The following is an 18150-nucleotide window of genomic DNA, read 5'->3' as shown; positions in this document are numbered from 1 at the left end:
CCCTCAGACCATTGGAGGGTCTGACTATAGTAAAAACAAAACTTATGAACGAATTCTTATGCATACTGCATATATCTTATTTTGCAATGAAGAAACAAAACAGATACAAATACAATATGTGGCCCGCGGGCCATAGTTTGAGGACCACTGCATGCAGTCAGTGTTCAGGAGAGTATATTGTGAACATGAGCCTCCTTGCTGTGAAACATGCACTAAAGCCCATTGTGTTGTCTCTAGGAAATCAAATTTAGGTTGTTTGTTTTTTTAAGTTTAAAGATATTTGAAAATTACAAGGCCATTAATAAATTAAGTAAAAATAGAACACGTGGCTTAAAATCTAAAGTTGAAAAAAACCAAACAAACAGAAAATGCAATTGAAAAGAAACCAGGAAATCGCGTATCTTAACCTTAGACAGCACAAAGTGAAGTGACAGAAATGAACCCCAATACATAGAGAACTAAAACAAAGATAAAGAATAAAATTTATTTGTTTAAAAAAGTAAACTGTAAGACTGAATTGTTTAAAACAAAACTATATGCTACTAAGGAGTCTTAACAGCAATAACAAAAAAAGAAGTTAAAAGTGAAAGCAATTTCACCAAAGACAAATGATAAGTAAGCATATGAAAATAGATTCGACATCATAGATCACCTGGGAAAAGCAAACCAAAACAATAGGATAACACTTCACACCTCTTAGAGAAGCAAAATCTAGAACAATGACAATACCAGAAAGTCTCTGTGGTGGTCTCTGTGGGGTTTCTGTTTGTTTGCTGGCTTGCATTAGCAGGGCTAGGACTGAGCCCCAGGGCTTCATCAAAATGAGTCCTGGGATTTAGAACAGTCACACCCCCAGTACAGCCACTTTGGAACAGTTTGGTGGTTTCTTACAAAACTAAATATATGTTTATATATCATTCAGCAATTATACTCCTTGGTATTTACCCAAGTAAACTGAAAACTTCTGCCCAAATAAAAATAGGCACACAAATATTTGCAGTAGTTTTCACAATTGCCAAACGTTGTAGGCAATTAGGATGCAGTAGCTAAAGTGATAAACTATAGCATATTCAATGTACTATTATTTTATTCAGTATTAAAAAGAATTGAGCTATAAAGCAATGTAAAAGACACTGGGGAACATATAAAGCATATTACTAAGTAAAAGCCATTGGAAAAAATTGCATACATAGGGTATCCTACTAAAATGACATTCTAGGAAAAGCAGAAACAATTTTTAAAAGGTTGGGGAAGGGCGGAAGGCTACTACAGTGGGTAAGGTAATACTACTTAGCATGCAGATGACTTGGGTTCAATCGCTGGCACCACGTATGATAGATACCTTCTTAGTTCTGCCAGAATTGATCCTTAAATTCAGAGCCAAGATTAAGTCCTGAGCAAACCAACTATGATTTCCCTATTTCCTACCCCTCTCCCCCACTACATACACACGAAAGTCAACAGTTGCAAAGGTAGAGTAGGGATAGGAATACATGGTTAGGGCACAACTGGAATGTATCTGTATAAAGATGGCTATATAATACATTATATTATATATATTATAATACATTAGACCAAACCCACTAAATGAACAAAATCAGGAGTGAACCCTAATAATTATAATGTGTCAATGTAGATTTATCTTTTTAAAAAAAATAAAATAAAAGTAGGGCTGGAGAGATAGCACAACAGTAGGGCATTTGCCTTGCACAAGGCCAACCCAGGATCAATGGTGGTTCGATTCCAGGCATCCCATATGGTCTCCCAACCCAGGAGTGATTTCTGAGTGCATAGCCAGGAGTAACCCCTGAGCGTCGCTGGGTGTGACCCAAAATTTAAAAAATAGATATATAAAAATAAACAAAAGTACCATTCTGGTGACTGATACTGACAATGAGATGGCTAGTACATAGGCTGGCACAGAAGGTATGTGGGAAATCTCTGTTTTTAGAATCTTACTGTTAAACTAAACTGCTTTAAAAGGCAAAAATCAAAACAAAACAAAGCAAAACAAAAAGTTAAAAAAGAGAAGGGGAGAAGCATTAAAAAAGGTCTAATATCTAAGTTGAATTAACCCTCTAACAAACAACAATTATAAACTCTGGCTGATAAAGGGGTGGGGTGGCCCACTCTTGGTGGTTCTCAGGAGTTACTTTTGGCTCTATGCTGAGGAATTAATTACTCCTGGAGGGCTCTAGGGACCATATAGGATGCCAGGGATTCAACCCAAGTGGGCTGCAAGCAGAGAAAATGCCCTACCAATTGTAGTATGGCTTCAGCCCCTCAGATTTTCTTTAAAATAAAGATACACAGAGAAATGTGCTTTTAACAGATTTCACACTTCTTGTTTGTTTTTTTTAAAACTGTACTACTTGCTCATAGTTTATTGTCCTTTCTTAAGAAAATAAATTCTTTAGGGGCTGAAGCGATACTACAGCAGATAGGGCACAGTCACTTCCCTTGCACACAGCTGACTTGGGTTCATTCCCCAGAGCCCACCAGAAGTGATTCCTGAGAATGGAGTCAGGAATAAGGGGGTAACAGGGGTTAACAGGAATAACACTGCTAGGTGTGGCCCAAAAACCAATAAATAAATAATTTAACTGAATGACTATGAGATACACAGTTACAAAGTTGTTCATGGCTGAGTTTCAGTCTTACAAGGTTCATACCCATCCCTTCACATTTCCTACCACCTTAAAAAAACTTTTGAGGGTTGAAGTGATAGTACAGTGGGCAAGGTGCTTCACCTTACACCCAGTAGACCCAAGTTCAATACTCAGTATGCCAAATGGTCCTCTGAGCACTCCAAGAGTGATTTCTAATTGCAGAGCCTCGTGTCCTGCCAAGTTTGGCCCAAAACAAAATAAATGAAAGGTGCTGAAGAGGTAACACAGTAGGTAAGGTCCTTGCTTTGCATGTGGCCAACCCAGGTTCAAACCTTGGCACCACATAAGGTTCCCTGAGCACTGCCAAGAGTGATCCTTGATTACAGAGCCAGCAGTTCAGTCCTGAGCATGCTGGGTAGGGCCCCAAAACAAAAAAAGCTACTGAAAGTAGTGGAGAACAACCAGAAGACAGAAACTAGGATGTCAATATTTGAGAGGGCATTTATCTATACTGAGTGATGTAGCTGCTTGACAGAAAGGAAATACCAGCATAAACAGTGAAAATAGCTGAATTCAAGAAAGTTTCAATCATGTTGATTGAATAAGTCATAATAATATTGGCCAAAAGCATCAAAGGATTAAGATTGAAGCTGGCAGAACAAATAGAATAGAGGAACAAAAGTTTAGAAAAGATAATTCCCAAGTTGATATATAAACTCTGATTCTTGGCTAAGCCCTAAACTACAAAATACCTTCCTTCAAGAGAGTTTCCAGAGGCCTCAAAGAAAAGCAAAAGCTAGTGACTGGAAAAACTGAGTAAGATGTAAGCTGTTGTACAATGCAGGAGAGACAGTTTGCAGTTGCAACTCTATTCAGTAGCCTGGAAGAAACAAAAACTATGGAATGAGCATACCCCCATAAACATTTTTATTATAGTAAATGCAATATGTAAAATTCTAATAAAATATTAATATAGTTTTAATTTTTGGGGGGGGGCCATACCCATTTGATGCTCAGGGGTTACTCCTGGCTAAGCACTCAGAAATTGCCAAGCATGGGACACCGGGGGATCGAACCGCGGTACTTCCTTGGCTAGCACTTGCAAGGCAGACATCTTACCTCTAGTGCCACCTCACCGGCCCCAATATAGTTTTAATTTAACATTAAATTTAACATTTAATTTAACATAAAAGAATTTCCAGTGTTCTAACTATAGCGATCAGCAAACTATACTGACACTGTGTTCAAAACATAAAAAAACCACAGATTTTAAAAACAAATGGCCACTGATGTGTCTTAGTGATATAGCACATTCCTGGCATGTATAAAACCCCAGGCTTGATCTCCATAGAACAGCACAGATACACAGAAGAGTCATACAAATAAGCCAACCTCACAGTAGACAGGTAGAAGTGGTACTACCAATCAATGGGTTGAACCATTTAATAAATACTTATCCATATGTACACTTGAAATTCACACCACCAAGAAAATGATTCCAGATGTCAAAAGACAAATTAATAAAACTTAAAATATAAGCAGATATCTATATATCCTTGGTAAGGAAGAATATCTGGGGTTTAGTAGGGTTTTTTCCTTTTCTTTCTTTTTAAAGTCTTTTTAATTTCTTCCTCCTCCCTTTCTTTCCATCCATTGACATTACTGGTGTAACACTCAGGGATCTCACACATCCTCAGTATGTTGGCTTGTTCAGCTCCCGCTTGCACACGCAGGGCCAGTGCTCAGTAGAGGTTGAACTTCTTGAGTGTGGCACTTGTGCACAATCTGTGAACATTCTGGCTCACCAGGGGTCCCAATGGTGCTCACACATGTGCTAAAAACAACTGTGTTGCTCACCAGGGCCCATACCCTTTATTTGGGGTGCCTGCACACACCTAGCCTGCAATGTGGCCAGAAGTTACTATGATGCGGCCACTGAAAGCAAGGCTGCCAGGATCATTCGGGTATACTGGGGCCTGAACTCACCATCTCACTTGTGCAAAGGAGGTATGTTAACCTCTGAGCCATCTTCCCATCCCCAGGAAGAACATCACTTTCACTAACTGAAAATTACAGCTAATACAATTAATACAACTAAAAGTATCACAGTTGATTAAATAATAAACCATCAACTAGGAAAAAATGTCAACAGACAAAATCAACACAATACTAGCATCAGAATATATTTAAAAACCAACTTCTCTAAATAGCATGACTTGGTAAATTATAAAAGTCAATAAACACTGGGGCCGTAGCAGTGGTGCAGCGGTAAGGCGTTTGCCTTGCATGCACCTGACCTAGGATGGACCAGACAGTGGTTTGATTCCCCCCTTCCCCCATCCCCCCACCCAGCCACGTCCCATATGGTTTCCCAAGCCACGAGTGATTTCTGAGAGCGTAGCCAGGAGTAACCCCTGATCATCACTGGGTGTGGCCCCCCCAAAAAAGTCAATAACACATATGATATGCTTTAACCTCAATGATTTCCTGAAATCAGATTAGCAAAACACAATTGTTAATAAGGAATAAAAAAACAGGTCTCCATACAATTTTGTCCCAAGTGTGACCACTTATAGACACCTTTGACTCAATATGGCAGTCTCTAGCAAAGCTGAAGAAACACTATCCTATTATTCTGTAATTTTACTTTTAGGTCCATAACCATAAGAGACACTCTTGTACACACATACAAGGAGATAAAAGCTACAAAAGGAAACAAACCCAATGTCCATCAAGAGGAAAACTGACAAAAGAGCTGTATAATACTGCAGTTACAATTAAGCAAGAATTCTGTACATCAAGACAAACCAATGATTGAGAAAAAAAAAAACAATATGTAGAATATGTTAGTATGTCTCCCTTATTCACAGTTTGGGGAACAGGAGAGATAGTCCAGCAGGTAAGGCACTAGCCTTCCTTCCAGGCAGCAGAACCAGGTTCAATCCCGAGCCTCCCAGTTGATTCCCTGAGCACCACTCTGGTGCTCAAGACAAAAACACCCCAAACAAAACAAAATATATTAAAATATTACTCATGGACAAACATTTAAAAGGAGAACAATGTCAAGAAACTGAATACACATTATGGTTGTTGTTATGTCTGAGAGAGAGGAAAGGGCTTTAACTAAAATGGAAACTTTTTTTTCCAGGCCACATCTGGCGGTACTAAGGAATCACTAGTTATGAATCATTACCTATTATCTACTTTCTTATGAATCAAGTTGTTATATAATAGGTGCCAATTTGCATATTACTAGCATATCCCTGAGATAAAGATGACCAATAAAATATAACTACAAATAATTGAATTGGATTATGGAAAAAGTATTGAAAGGGTACCTGTTCACTGGGCCACTACCTCCCCTTCCTGTATCTTGCTCGCTAGAATACAACCACAAAGAATAGGCTAGAAGGGTCAGATTTCACAAACATAAAATGATCTTAAAAGTCATAAACTGAAAATGACAAAACAGGAAGATTAAAGAAGTAAAGTCCTTGATAATCATGTAACAGCCATATCCTGAGAGGAAAAACAAAAACAAAACAACTCTTTAAACTCTTTAAAGTACCTCTATACTGGGCAGTGAAGGTTCAAGGATTTAACTTCTTTTTATGGGTTTGGGGGCCACAGCTGGCTATGCTCAGGGGAACATATGAGATACTGGGATTGAACCTGGGTGACTGTATGCAAAGCAAGCATCTTACCACACTGTACCACAGTCCTGGCCCCTGGCTCAAAGATCTTTTAAGATATAACCAAACCTAGTGCTAAATGGCCACAAAAGCAAATAGGAGTGAATTTAAGATTAAAAAAAAAATGGGCTCATGCCTGATCCTATCCTCTGCTACAGTACATTTATATAGGCTTAATTTTTTTAATACTTTATTTAAACACCATGGTTACACATTGTTAGGATAGTCCTAACAATGTGGATGAATGAGGGAAGTAGAAAGTCTGTCTTGAGTACAGGTGTGGGTAGGATGGGGAGGAAGGAGATTTGGGACATTGGTGGTTGGAAGGTTGCACTGGTGAAGGGGGTTGCTCTTTACATGACTGAAATCATACACCTACGATCATATTTGTAATCATGGTGTTTAAATAAAGATCATTTAAATTAAAAAAAAGAAAAGAAAATGGAAAACCCTATTTACAAGAAAAAGGTAGTAATCATTTTTTGCTCCTCAAAAAAAAAGAAAATAAACCACCATGTTACAAGATTGTTATTAATACAGTTGTGGTTTTGTTTTTTGTTTATTTTTTTTCCCAGCACAGTGAGTAGGGCACTTGCCTTGCATGCAGCTGACCCAGTTTTGACCCCCTACATTCCACATGGTTCCCTGAACCTACCAGAAGTGATTCCTGAGCACAGAGCCAGGAGTAAACCCTGAGCACTGCCAGGTGTGCCCCCTCCCCAAAAACAAAACAAAACAGAAAAAAAAAAGTCATTTATGATTGAATTTCAGTCATACAATGTACAACACCTTCACCAGTGCAAAATTCCTGCCACCAATGTCCCATTTCCTTCCCCTTGTCTGCATTTTCTCCTCTACTTTCTTTTCCTCCCTTCTTCCCCTTTCCCTCCTTATCTCCCTCTCCCTTCCCCCTTATTTTAGACATTGTTATGTACAATAAGGGTATCATGCCTATCCCTATCCCTATAAGGATACCCATGACATTTTTCAAATGAATAGATCAAACATTCGTGAAATTTATATGGAACAAGAAATCTCTGTGAATAGCTAAAGCAGTGCTTGGAAAAAGAAAATGGGAAGCATCACTTCCCTAACTTCAAATTATACTATAAAGCAGTAGTCACTAAAACAGCATGGTACTGGAATAAAGACCGAATCTCAGATCAATTAATGTTTGATATGGGGAAGGGCAAGAAATATGAGATGGAGCAAAAAAAAAAAAATCTCTTCAATAAGTGGTGTTGGGAAAACTCGCCAAATACATGCAAAAAAGTGTATTCAGACCTCTAACACTGCACAAAAGTCAAATCAGAATGGATTAAAGACCTTGATATCTGAACTGAAACTGTAAGATACATCAAAAAATTATCTGAAATAATTATTTACATCATGAGGGGAATAAAAGCAGACTGTTCATTTATCAGCATGTTAGAAAAAGATATTACACCTACCATGGTTACACAGCATAGTTCATCACAGATATTACACACTGTAAAACATGCTCTCCTAAAGAGCCAGCCAGCAGTTTGGTCTATCACTTAGGGTGAATCACCCGCCCTGCAACTTAGTTTTTACTTACTTGGTTTCTCACTAATACCATTTAACTTCATTCCTTGGCTTTTCTTTGGCTACCTAACCTCACTCCCTCAATTTGGTGCTGCCATTTTCTCAGACTGCTCCTGGGCTAGAAAGATAGGACAAGGCCTGCAACAGATTCTAGCTTAATCTCACCATTACCAAGTGCAGTCCTGGAGAACTTCAAACACCATCAGGTATAGCCCTTCAAGCACCTCCAAGAAATCCCAAACAATAATTCCCAGCACCGTAGAACTTGGGGCAACTCATCCTAGAGCCTTAGTATTGAATGTATGGCCTAGTTAGCCGGTAATCATGGAGAAGGGCCCCTAGAACTTCTGAGCACCTCTTAGGAATTCCAATCCCCAGTCCCTACCCGTCACAAGTGAGGTAACATCTCAAGTGCCTTTTCCTACTCTCAGAACCAAAAATAATTCATTCAGGATACTAATATTGTAATAGGAGATTAACAAGTATATTATAAAAAGTCCCTGAAATAATTCTATTTAACTCATAGTAAAAGCTCAAGACATGTCTTCTGCATTATCTTTATTAATTTCACATAACTGGGGTGGATCAGAGATAGCTCAACGATCTGAGCTAGTGCTCTGCATGTGATTCAATCCCTGACACCACATAGTTCTTCAAGCACTGAGGAACAATACCAAGCATAGAGCCAGCAATAGCCCTGGGATCTTAAGGTATGGCTCTAAAACCCAAAATCAATAGGCCAGAATGATAGCACAGTAGGTAGGGCATTTGCCTTGCACTTGGCCAATCTGAGTTTGATCCCTGAATCCCATATGGTCCCGAGCACCACTGGGAATAACCCCTGTACACAGGAGTTATCCCTGAGTACCATCAGGTGTGACCCAAAACCAAACAAAAATAAAACCCAAAATCAAAACAAATACAATGTAGCTGAAAACTTCACTCTGCTAGATCTTTTAATTTTATTTGAAGCCCTGTGGTTTATAATAACACTGTTAAAGATACACCATTCTGCTAAATCGTTCATAGGTTTTGGTTGTTATCTTTTTCTTCATATATATATACACACACACACACACACACACACACACACACACACACACACACACACATTTTCCTCTAACATTGATAAATATAAAGCTTAACAATATTTTGCAGATGACATTTCTCCACTTCAGTTTTAGAGAATTTAAGGATTATGTTCATTAAAAACATATACTATCTGGAGATAGTATAAACCTTTGCATGCAATTGACCCCTGTCAAAACCCCAATACCACAGGTTCTCAGACCCCTAAGCACCAGTTGGGTGGACGAGGCTAACACCTGCACAGTCCAAATAGCACCACATCCTTGGTTACCTGCACTGAAACATCAACTTGACTAACAGAATCATGGAGATTTATCCCTGGAGTCTCCAGAACACTACTTGGGAACCTCCCTCTCTCCCTGTTCCACCCCACCACCACTATGCAAGATGGTAGGAATGTTGCACTGGTGAAGGCGAGTGTTCTTTTTATGACTGAAATCCAACTACAATCATGTTTGTAATCACGGTGTTTAAATAAAGAAGTTATTTTTAAAAAGCATAAAACGAACAAAAAGAATTCAGTTCTTGGGGCCTGAGAGATCACAGCTGTAGGGTGTTGTTTGCCTTGCATGCAGCCGACCTGGGAGAGACCCGGTTCAATTCCTGGCATCTCATATAGTCCCCGAGCCTGCCACCGGCGATTTCTGAGTGTAGGGCCAGAAGTAACCCCTGAGTGCCACTGGGAATAGCCCAGAAACCAATCAATCAATCAATCAATCAATCAATAAGGTTTAAAAAAAAGAATTTAGTTCATGCACAAGCACATTTTTCCAGTGGCATATACAGTTACAACGTAACAGAAAAAAATTCAATTCTCTTTTTACAAACACATTAATTAACACATTAAACTATAACACTTTAAAAATATCATCAAAGAACGTACACTTTTTAATGAGTATTTTTTGTTTCTTTTTGTTTTAATTAATATCTTTATTTAAGAACCATGTTTACAGTTTGTAATTGGGTTTCAGTTATCAGAAAGTCCCCTCTTTACAAGTGCAACCTTCTCACCACCAATGCCCCCTCCCATCTGTAGCTATATTAGGTTAAATCTTCTCAATGTATAGATCCCATGATTACATAATATCCCACATTTGTCCTATATAATTTTTTAAATCTAAAGTCTATTTTGATGTAAGTATAGCCAGTCTTCTTAAGTCTACTCTAGCCCATCAGATTATTTTCTAGCCATTCTAGCTAATCTCTTTCTTTATGATGACAGGTCAGGTATGACTTTTGTAAAGCTGCAGAAGGTTGGATTTCCTGATTCACTTGGCACTCTCTGCCATTTGATTTCTAAATTCAGACCACTAAGTTGAAGTGAAATTATTGATAAAATAACTGATTACCGTTATTTACGTGGATTCTGGATATTCGTAAAGTTTTTTCTTTGAACTTCTCCTAGTCTCTTCTTCTGTATTATTTTTCTTTGGCCTTGTCTTAGTCTCTTGTCCTGTACTTTGATATCTGCCTTTTAGTCAAGGGTCAGGTTCCCTTTTGTCTCTATTTGTCTTGAGCTATCATGAGGCTTGCTCTTAAATTGAGCCTACATCCCTGTTAAGTTCACAGCAGGTGAGACTCAAGTTCATTATACAATGTTCTTTTATTACTTTCTTCCATTCCCACATTTTGTTTTTATTATCTGACTTCCTCCAAGTAGGATTTCTTTACCTTTTATAGAAAACCTTTCAGTGCTTCTTGCAGAGCTGGTTTAATGCCCATATACTTTCTTTTTTAGCTATTTATTGAAAAGGCTTGGTATCATATGTACAAATTTGAGTGATAACCTGGCTAGATAATGTTTTCTTGTTTAAACATTTATTTCATTCAATATGTTGGCTGTCATATCATTAATTCCTTACTAGCTTATGGGTTCTTTTTGATAAATCTTTTGCAAGTTTTATACAGCATTCCCCTATAAGTAAGATTTTACTTTAATTTATGGGATTCTAGCTCTACCTTTGGCTTTTGCCATTTTAATTATAATGCTCTTAGTGCTCTCCTACTTGGGTTTATTTTGTTTGTAACTCTCTAAACTTGAATCTTGGATTCTTCTTACTTTGATCTTGAATTCAAACTTGCTTCTTGGATCCAAGTAAAGACTTGATCTTCAGATTGGGAAAGTTGTTGGCTATATTTTAGAGCAATAATTCTCATCCATTCCCTTTCCTCTTCCAGAATGTATGCGAGTTATTCCTCTTGTAATCCAAAGGATCACTTGTGTTTCCTTCATTTTTCTTAATTCTTTTCTCCTCCTTCTGTTCTTTGATGATGGTACCACTTCTTATTCTCAAGCACAGTGATACATTCCGTGGCTCTGTTATTATGCTGCTGAGCCCACCTTTTAGTTCACCTGTGTTCTTCAGTTCGATGACCTCTAACTTTGTCCACATTTTCTTTTTCCTTTTTGAAGCCTTCTTCCTTACCATCACTACTTTGAAGTCTTCAACAGGGAGGCTAGAGTGCTCTTCTGTGCTGGATATCTTACTGAGCTTCTGCCTTTGTCCACTAATAAAGATGAGCTCCTCTACCTCTTCACTGTGCCTAGTGAGGTATGAAGGCTTAGGGGAAAAAAAGAGTATGGCACTCTAGGGTTCAAGTTGTCAATTCGACACAGAGATCAACATTGTGCTGCTCTAAACTGCAGCTGGACATTTAGAGTCACATGCTTCATGTATTAGCTATGTCTTTAAGGGCAAAGGGTTCACTGATGACTCCCACTTTTCACATTTAGAGTACCCCAACATGCCTGCTTCTGATTGTAGTTTGTAAGTTTGGGCAGATGCTTACAAAGAAACTTTTAATAGTCTCTGCAAAAAAAAAAAAAAAAAAAATCTTTCCCAACTCTGGAGTAAGGCTTGTACTCAGATGTAATGGAGTGGAGGGAGAAATTTTTCTTTTCTTTTCCTTTTTTTTTTTTCTTCCAATTTTGGGCTGTTTTTACTCAGTTTTTATACCTTTAGCTTGGCATGGTCACAGCCTACACTAAACTAGCCACATTGGCTAGTTTGTGTGCTCACAAATGTATGCCTGCTGTAACTGCCAGTCACAGATCCTTATCTGGCCCAAGTTTTGCTTTTTTTTTTTTTGGTTTTTTTTTTTGGTTTTTGGGTCACACCCGGCAGTGCTCAGGGGTTACTCCTGGCTCCACGCTCAGAAATCACTCCTGGCAGGCTCAGAGGACCATATGGGATGCCGGGATTCGAACCAATGACCTTCTGCATGAAAGGCAAATGCCTTACCTCCACACTATCTCTCCGGCCCCTTGATCAGGTTTTTTAAGATTTAAAGGCTGGGATACAGATTTTCAGCCCTTTCCCTGGGCAGCATTCCCTGCTGTTGTTGCTGCTGGGTTTGGGTTTAGGGGCTAGTCAGTGATGCTCAAGGGACCATCTGCAGTACTGAAGATTTAACTTTGGACAGCCATGTGCCAGGCAGTACCTTAACTCTTGTACTATCTGCCTGGCTCCTGGACAACATTTTGTGTCTTGGCTCTGACCCTCTCCCTTCCATTAGGAATCCTTTTTATCTGTTCCACTGTTTTCTGTTCCACCATGGTGGCTATCTCCCACTGCTGGTTGTTAGATATTCCCATGCATTTCTAAAATGGACTGCATATGGAATTCTCTGTCTATTTTTTGGTAATTTACATTTGAGAGAAGCCAGTGCAGTCCTAAATGGCTCCTTTCTCCACTATCTTGGCCTCAACCTCTCTATTCTGAAACCCTAAATTGTGACTTTCACAATCAAGTTCTTAATCTTTCTAGAACTGTTTTATATATGGCATTTTTATATGACATTTGAGGGTAAGAGCCCCCTTTTTTCTTATGTAATTAAACAATAATCCCAACATTTGCAGAATATTCCATTTTCTCACTTGAGTTGTAAGACTAGCTCTGCATAGATTAGATTTCCATGTAGATACAGATCCTAGTTTCACCTCAATTTTCTCTCATAATCTATTTGCCTTTCATTTCCATAACACTACATTAACTCGGCTGATAAAATTGGATGTTGCCAGTTGAGAGAGATAGCTCAAAAAGATGGCCATATGCTTTAAATACTGGATTCCTGTGTTCAATCCCTTATACCACACAGTCCCCTGAGCACTGACAGGGGGGATTCCCCTGAACCAAGGTAGTAGTGCCACATACACACTGGGTATGGCTGAAAAACATCAATGAAACAAAAATATTAAAACCTATGTTGTTTCTGTTTTGAAGATCACAATGTTAGTATTCACAGGTTTTTCTGGCTCAGTGTTCCAGGGTCCTTTGAGTTGTTGAGGGGATCATGCGGTCTCAGTATCAATATAGATCACCTGTAGCCTTTGAGCTATCTCCCAAGCTGTGTATTAAGTTTTAAAATCTGGTAGGACAAATGCCCCAGAAATACTTTGACTTTTTTTTTCTGGGCCACGTCCAGCGGTGCTCAGAGGTTACTCCTGGCTCTGCACTCAAGAATCACTCCTGGTGGTCTCAGGGAATAATATGGGATGTCAGGAATTGAACCTCAGTCGGCCAAGAGCAAGGCAAACGACCTACCCTCTGTACTGGAGCTCCGGTCCCAATATTTTGATTACTTTTGACCCTTCACTTTTCCAAATAAATTTTGAAATCAGCTTGTCAGATTACACAAAAATAAAATCATACCTGTAAGGGTTCTGAACTGAAATAATAAATTTTTATGACTACTTTATTGATAAGCTTAGATAATAGTCCCACCTATGATCATGACACATTCCCACATTTATTTAGGTCCTCAGGTCTTTCAATATATTCTATATGTCTTTCATATAAAGGTTTTAAAGCTATCTTATCATTACTTTTATATTCATTCCCAGGTTGGTTTTTATAAACTATTGTGAAACTATAGTTTTAAATAATTTTAAATTTTCTACTGTGAGTGGCTACTTCCATTACTGCTAGCATAACAGAACTGATTTTACCTCATTGGTCCTATGTTCAGTCACTTACTAACTACTATATTATCCTAAAAAAATCTACAGATTCCTGAATTTTCTATGAATATATTCATTCAGACTCTAAGTCAATTCTGATCATTTCCTACAACCTCATGACTTCTCATATTTTACCAACTGACTCGATGCTTGCTAAAGGTAAATACTGGAGAGGGGAGGTAATAATTGACATGCTTAGTTTATTGCAATCACTTTAAATGATTGCTTTAAGGTTTTCCTATCAATATGTTATCAATGGGTTTTTTTTTATACATAATCCTATCAGGTTAAGGAATTTTTCTCCTATGTTTAGTTTGGTATGAGTTTATACTTTAAAGAAACAGCAAAATTTAGTAAGCGCATTTTCTTCATCTTTTAAACTGATATATTTATCCTTAAACAATTCATGTGGACAATTACATTAATAGATTTCCTTATTCAGAATCTAGCTTATCTACCTAGAATAATTCCCAAGCATCGCATTTGAGTGTGGCCCCAAAGCATAACAAAACAAAATATATAACATTTCTTTATACATTGCTGGCTTTAAATTACCTAGCTATTTTTCATAGCCTCTTACTGTTTTTTTTTTTTTAAGACGTGGCAGAGGTCACATTTATTCCCACTGTGACACGTGGCAGCAATGCTGATGGGGTTCGGGGTTCAGAGGCTGGCGTTGTAGCCATGGGGCCCAGGGGTTTGGGTCTGTCTGGTGGGGACCCTCCAAGGGCCCTTCGCCTCTTACGTTTTAGCTGAATTTTTATATTCAAGTATTCAACATTCTATATTCTATATTTGACCAGTGGAGTGTCAGCAGTCTCAATGCCAACCAAGTTCTGCTGATTAAGTCATTATGTCTTATGTGAGGTATTACTAATTTTTCTCAATTGTGATCTCATATTCCTAAAAAATTAACTTGGATCAGTTATCTGAGATTCTGTTACTATACTCCAAAGAGTATTTGCATTGGTTCCCAGTCCTAATACCTGAAACCACTTTTCACTGACTTCTTGGCTTGGGTGGTTTTTCACTATTCAAGTACTATGACTTCCCACCCCAAATCTAGTAAAAGTGTATTTGCAGTTCTAGTTTTTCAGAGACATGATTTTATCTTTGTATAAAAGATAAGCTGAGACAGAGCCCTCCTTATTCCTCCCCCTAATTCTCTCCACCTCACAATTCTCTTGCAAACCCGAAATGTGGAAATGTGATTCTTTGTTGGTTTTTGGCATGGGGATATACCCAGCTAAGCTCAGGACTTATTCCTAGTAAGACTCAGGGACCATAGACAATGCCAGAGATTGAATCAGGGTCAGCCATACATGCATACAAACACCTTACTCACTGTACTATCTGGTCCTAAAAGGTATTGATTTTTCCAAGATTATTTATTAATCCCTTGTAGGGAATTTTAGCTCGATATGGAAGTCTTTTAACCTCACCTGTTTGATCTAGGTTTCTATATAGTACCTCATGGTCAACTCTTAAAACCTATAGTTTTATGCTTATAAGCATCAAAAGTTACGTACAGCCCCAGCAGAGCAGCCAGCAGCATCATTAGCCTATCTTCTTGAACTTCAGATTTCTTTTTCTTTTTCTTTTTTTGTTTTTGTTTTTGTTTTTGGGCCACACCCGGCGGTGCTCAGGGGTTACTCCTGGCTGTCTGCTCAGAAATAGCTCCTGGCAGGCACGGGGGACCATATGGGACACCGGGATTCGAACCAACCACCTTTGGTCCTGGGTCGGCTGCTTGCAAGGCAAACACCGCTGTGCTATCTCTCCGGGCCCCAGATTTCTTTTTTAACCTCTGAGGTATTTCCTTACTTGCATGTCTGCTCAACTACACATTTAAAATAAATGTACTTCCAAAAGTCAAAGGTTTCATTCTTACACTGTTCTAGCATGTGGCATGTATCGTTAAACTACACAAATATTAATAATCAAAGACCCTGTGGGGGAACTGTGGTGTGGATAACAATAAACATAGCAAATGGAATCATATCATACAAGGATTAGGAAGGTACTAATAAGGTACTACAATCTTAAAGTGGCTGTTACTGAAACATTAAGTATTTCCCAAATATTAAAAATAAAATGGCTGGAGCGATAGCACAGCGGGAAGGCTGTATGCCTTGCATGCAGCTGACCAAGGTTCAATCCACAGCATCCCATATGGCCCCCCAGGAGTAATTTCTGAGCACAGAGCCAGGCGTAACCCCTGAGCACAGCTGATGTGGCCCAAAAACCAAAATAATAATAATAAATTCAATTTAAAAATAATATATAAAACTACTATATGATAGAACAATTCTACCAATTCCACTGCTGGACATTCATTCAAAGAAATTTAAAACACAGACTCAGAAAGATATCTTGTGCCTATCTATGTTCAATGCATCACTATTTTGAGCAATCAGCCATGGAAGCATACTAAGGACCCAATGATGGATATATGAAAAGAAAATGGAGCATATATCAACAATAAAATATTTTCAGGATTTAAACGGGAAATCTTGCCATTGTGAAAACATGAATGGACTTTGAGGTCAGTATGCTTTGGTAGCTTGCCAGAGAAGGAGGTAAGAAATGAGTGAGGATTATAATCTTCCAATTATAAAACAAGTAATTGTAATATAAAAGAATTATATCAGACTAGGATATAATTATAGTCTAATAACTAGTAAACAGTCTAATAACTAGTAAGCAATAAAGCTGTATATTTGAAAGTTACTAAGTCTAATAGATCCGAAAAGTTTTTATCACAAAATACGTAAAGGTGGGGCCAGAGCAATGGTATAGCAAATAGGGTACTTGCCTTGTGTGCAGCTGGCCCAAGATAGATCCCTGGCATCCCATGTAGTCCTCAGGATCTGCCAGGAGAGGCAAAAACCCTGAGCATCATTCACTGGACATGGAAAACAAAGTAACGGTTTAACTTTATGTGGAGATGGAGGTTAACTAAGCCTGCAATGGTGATTATTAAGCACATACACAGTATCAAATGTTTTATATACCTAAACTAATATTAAATGTAAATTATATATCAATAAAATGTATTTACCTACAACATACCACCAAATTTCATTAAACGTCAAAGTATAAAAAACTCTGAGCATTTTTCTCTTAATTGATACAAGTACAACAAAGAACAAACTAAAGACATGCAACTACCAGGTTACTATTTCCACATCAAAGAAATGGCATAGCATTAGTATAATATATATTAAAATAACAGCTTAAGTTATTTAAGTAAGTTGAGATATTGCTTAGAAAAAATGTACCCATTCAAAAATAAAACAAATACTTTAATTATTTTACTAGAGAATCAAAATAGGCACTTAAATATTTACTGAAAATGGTAAATAAAACTTAAATTTCTAATTTCTAAAGATAATTAGAATTAATTTATATTATAATTGGTTTTTAGATCTAACTAAGAAGCAATTTGTCCAATTATACCTCATTCTATATTTTATGAAGATGTGGCCTACTTATAACTGGTTATAAATAGATTTATAAAAAGGTTTTCCTCTTTTCGTAAGAATGAAGTATAAAGTATATATAAAAAGTATATATATAAAGTATAAAGTAAACTATAAAGAATGAAGTATAAAGTATAAGAAAAAGAAAAAAAAGAAAAAAGAAAGAAAAAAAATAGAAAAGAAAAAAAAAGTATAAAGATATTAAATTGTACCTGCAAATGTAAGACATTTTTCAGGCCTGTAATTATTTTCAATGCTTTTTTCTGTATCTCTCTTAGCGTGTGTAAGGCAAATGCCCTACAGTCTCCGCCACCACTGAGGCCCCTCAAGACACTTTTAGGGAATATCGTAAAAGATCTGCAAGGGGCCAGAGCAATAACACAGCAAAGAGGGCATTTGCCTTGCATGCAGCCAACCCGGATTTGATCCTCACCAACTCATATGGTCCTGCCAGAAGCAATCTCTGAGCACAGAGCCAAGAGTAACCCCTGCTGGGTGTAGCCCAGAAACCAAAAAAGGAAAAAAAAAAATCTGCAAGATCAAAATCGTATGTATACTAACACAGAGTCAATTGTTGCTTCTTTATTCACATTTTATATTAAAACTAGTTTAATGGAGCCAGAGAGGTTATGAACAGTGGTTCATACCCAGAACAGTGGTTATGGCACTTGTCTTGCAAGTGTCTTGAATATGGTAGTTCCCCAGAGCCCTGCCATTGAAATAAACCTGAGTACAGGTACGGCCCAAAAAAT

At 37.9% G+C, this 18150-nt stretch overlaps 1 protein-coding gene across 1 annotated transcript in view; it reads right to left on the bottom strand.

Annotated features, from left to right (window-relative positions):
- The window catches only part of GALNT1 (polypeptide N-acetylgalactosaminyltransferase 1), an 83637-nt gene extending 66876 nt beyond the window's left edge, over nt 1-16761 (bottom strand). The window contains exon 1 of the mRNA XM_049769658.1: nt 16732-16761. The gene's annotated coding sequence lies outside the window, so the exon portion shown is untranslated. The remainder of the gene's footprint in view (nt 1-16731) is intronic.
- Nucleotides 16762-18150: the final 1389 nt, after the last annotated feature.

This window comes from Suncus etruscus, chromosome 3, assembly GCF_024139225.1.
Source record: "Suncus etruscus isolate mSunEtr1 chromosome 3, mSunEtr1.pri.cur, whole genome shotgun sequence".
Taxonomy (NCBI): Eukaryota; Metazoa; Chordata; class Mammalia; order Eulipotyphla; family Soricidae; genus Suncus; species Suncus etruscus.
The sequence above is the reverse complement of the archived record's forward strand: the minus strand, read 5'-3'. Positions and strand labels throughout refer to the sequence as shown.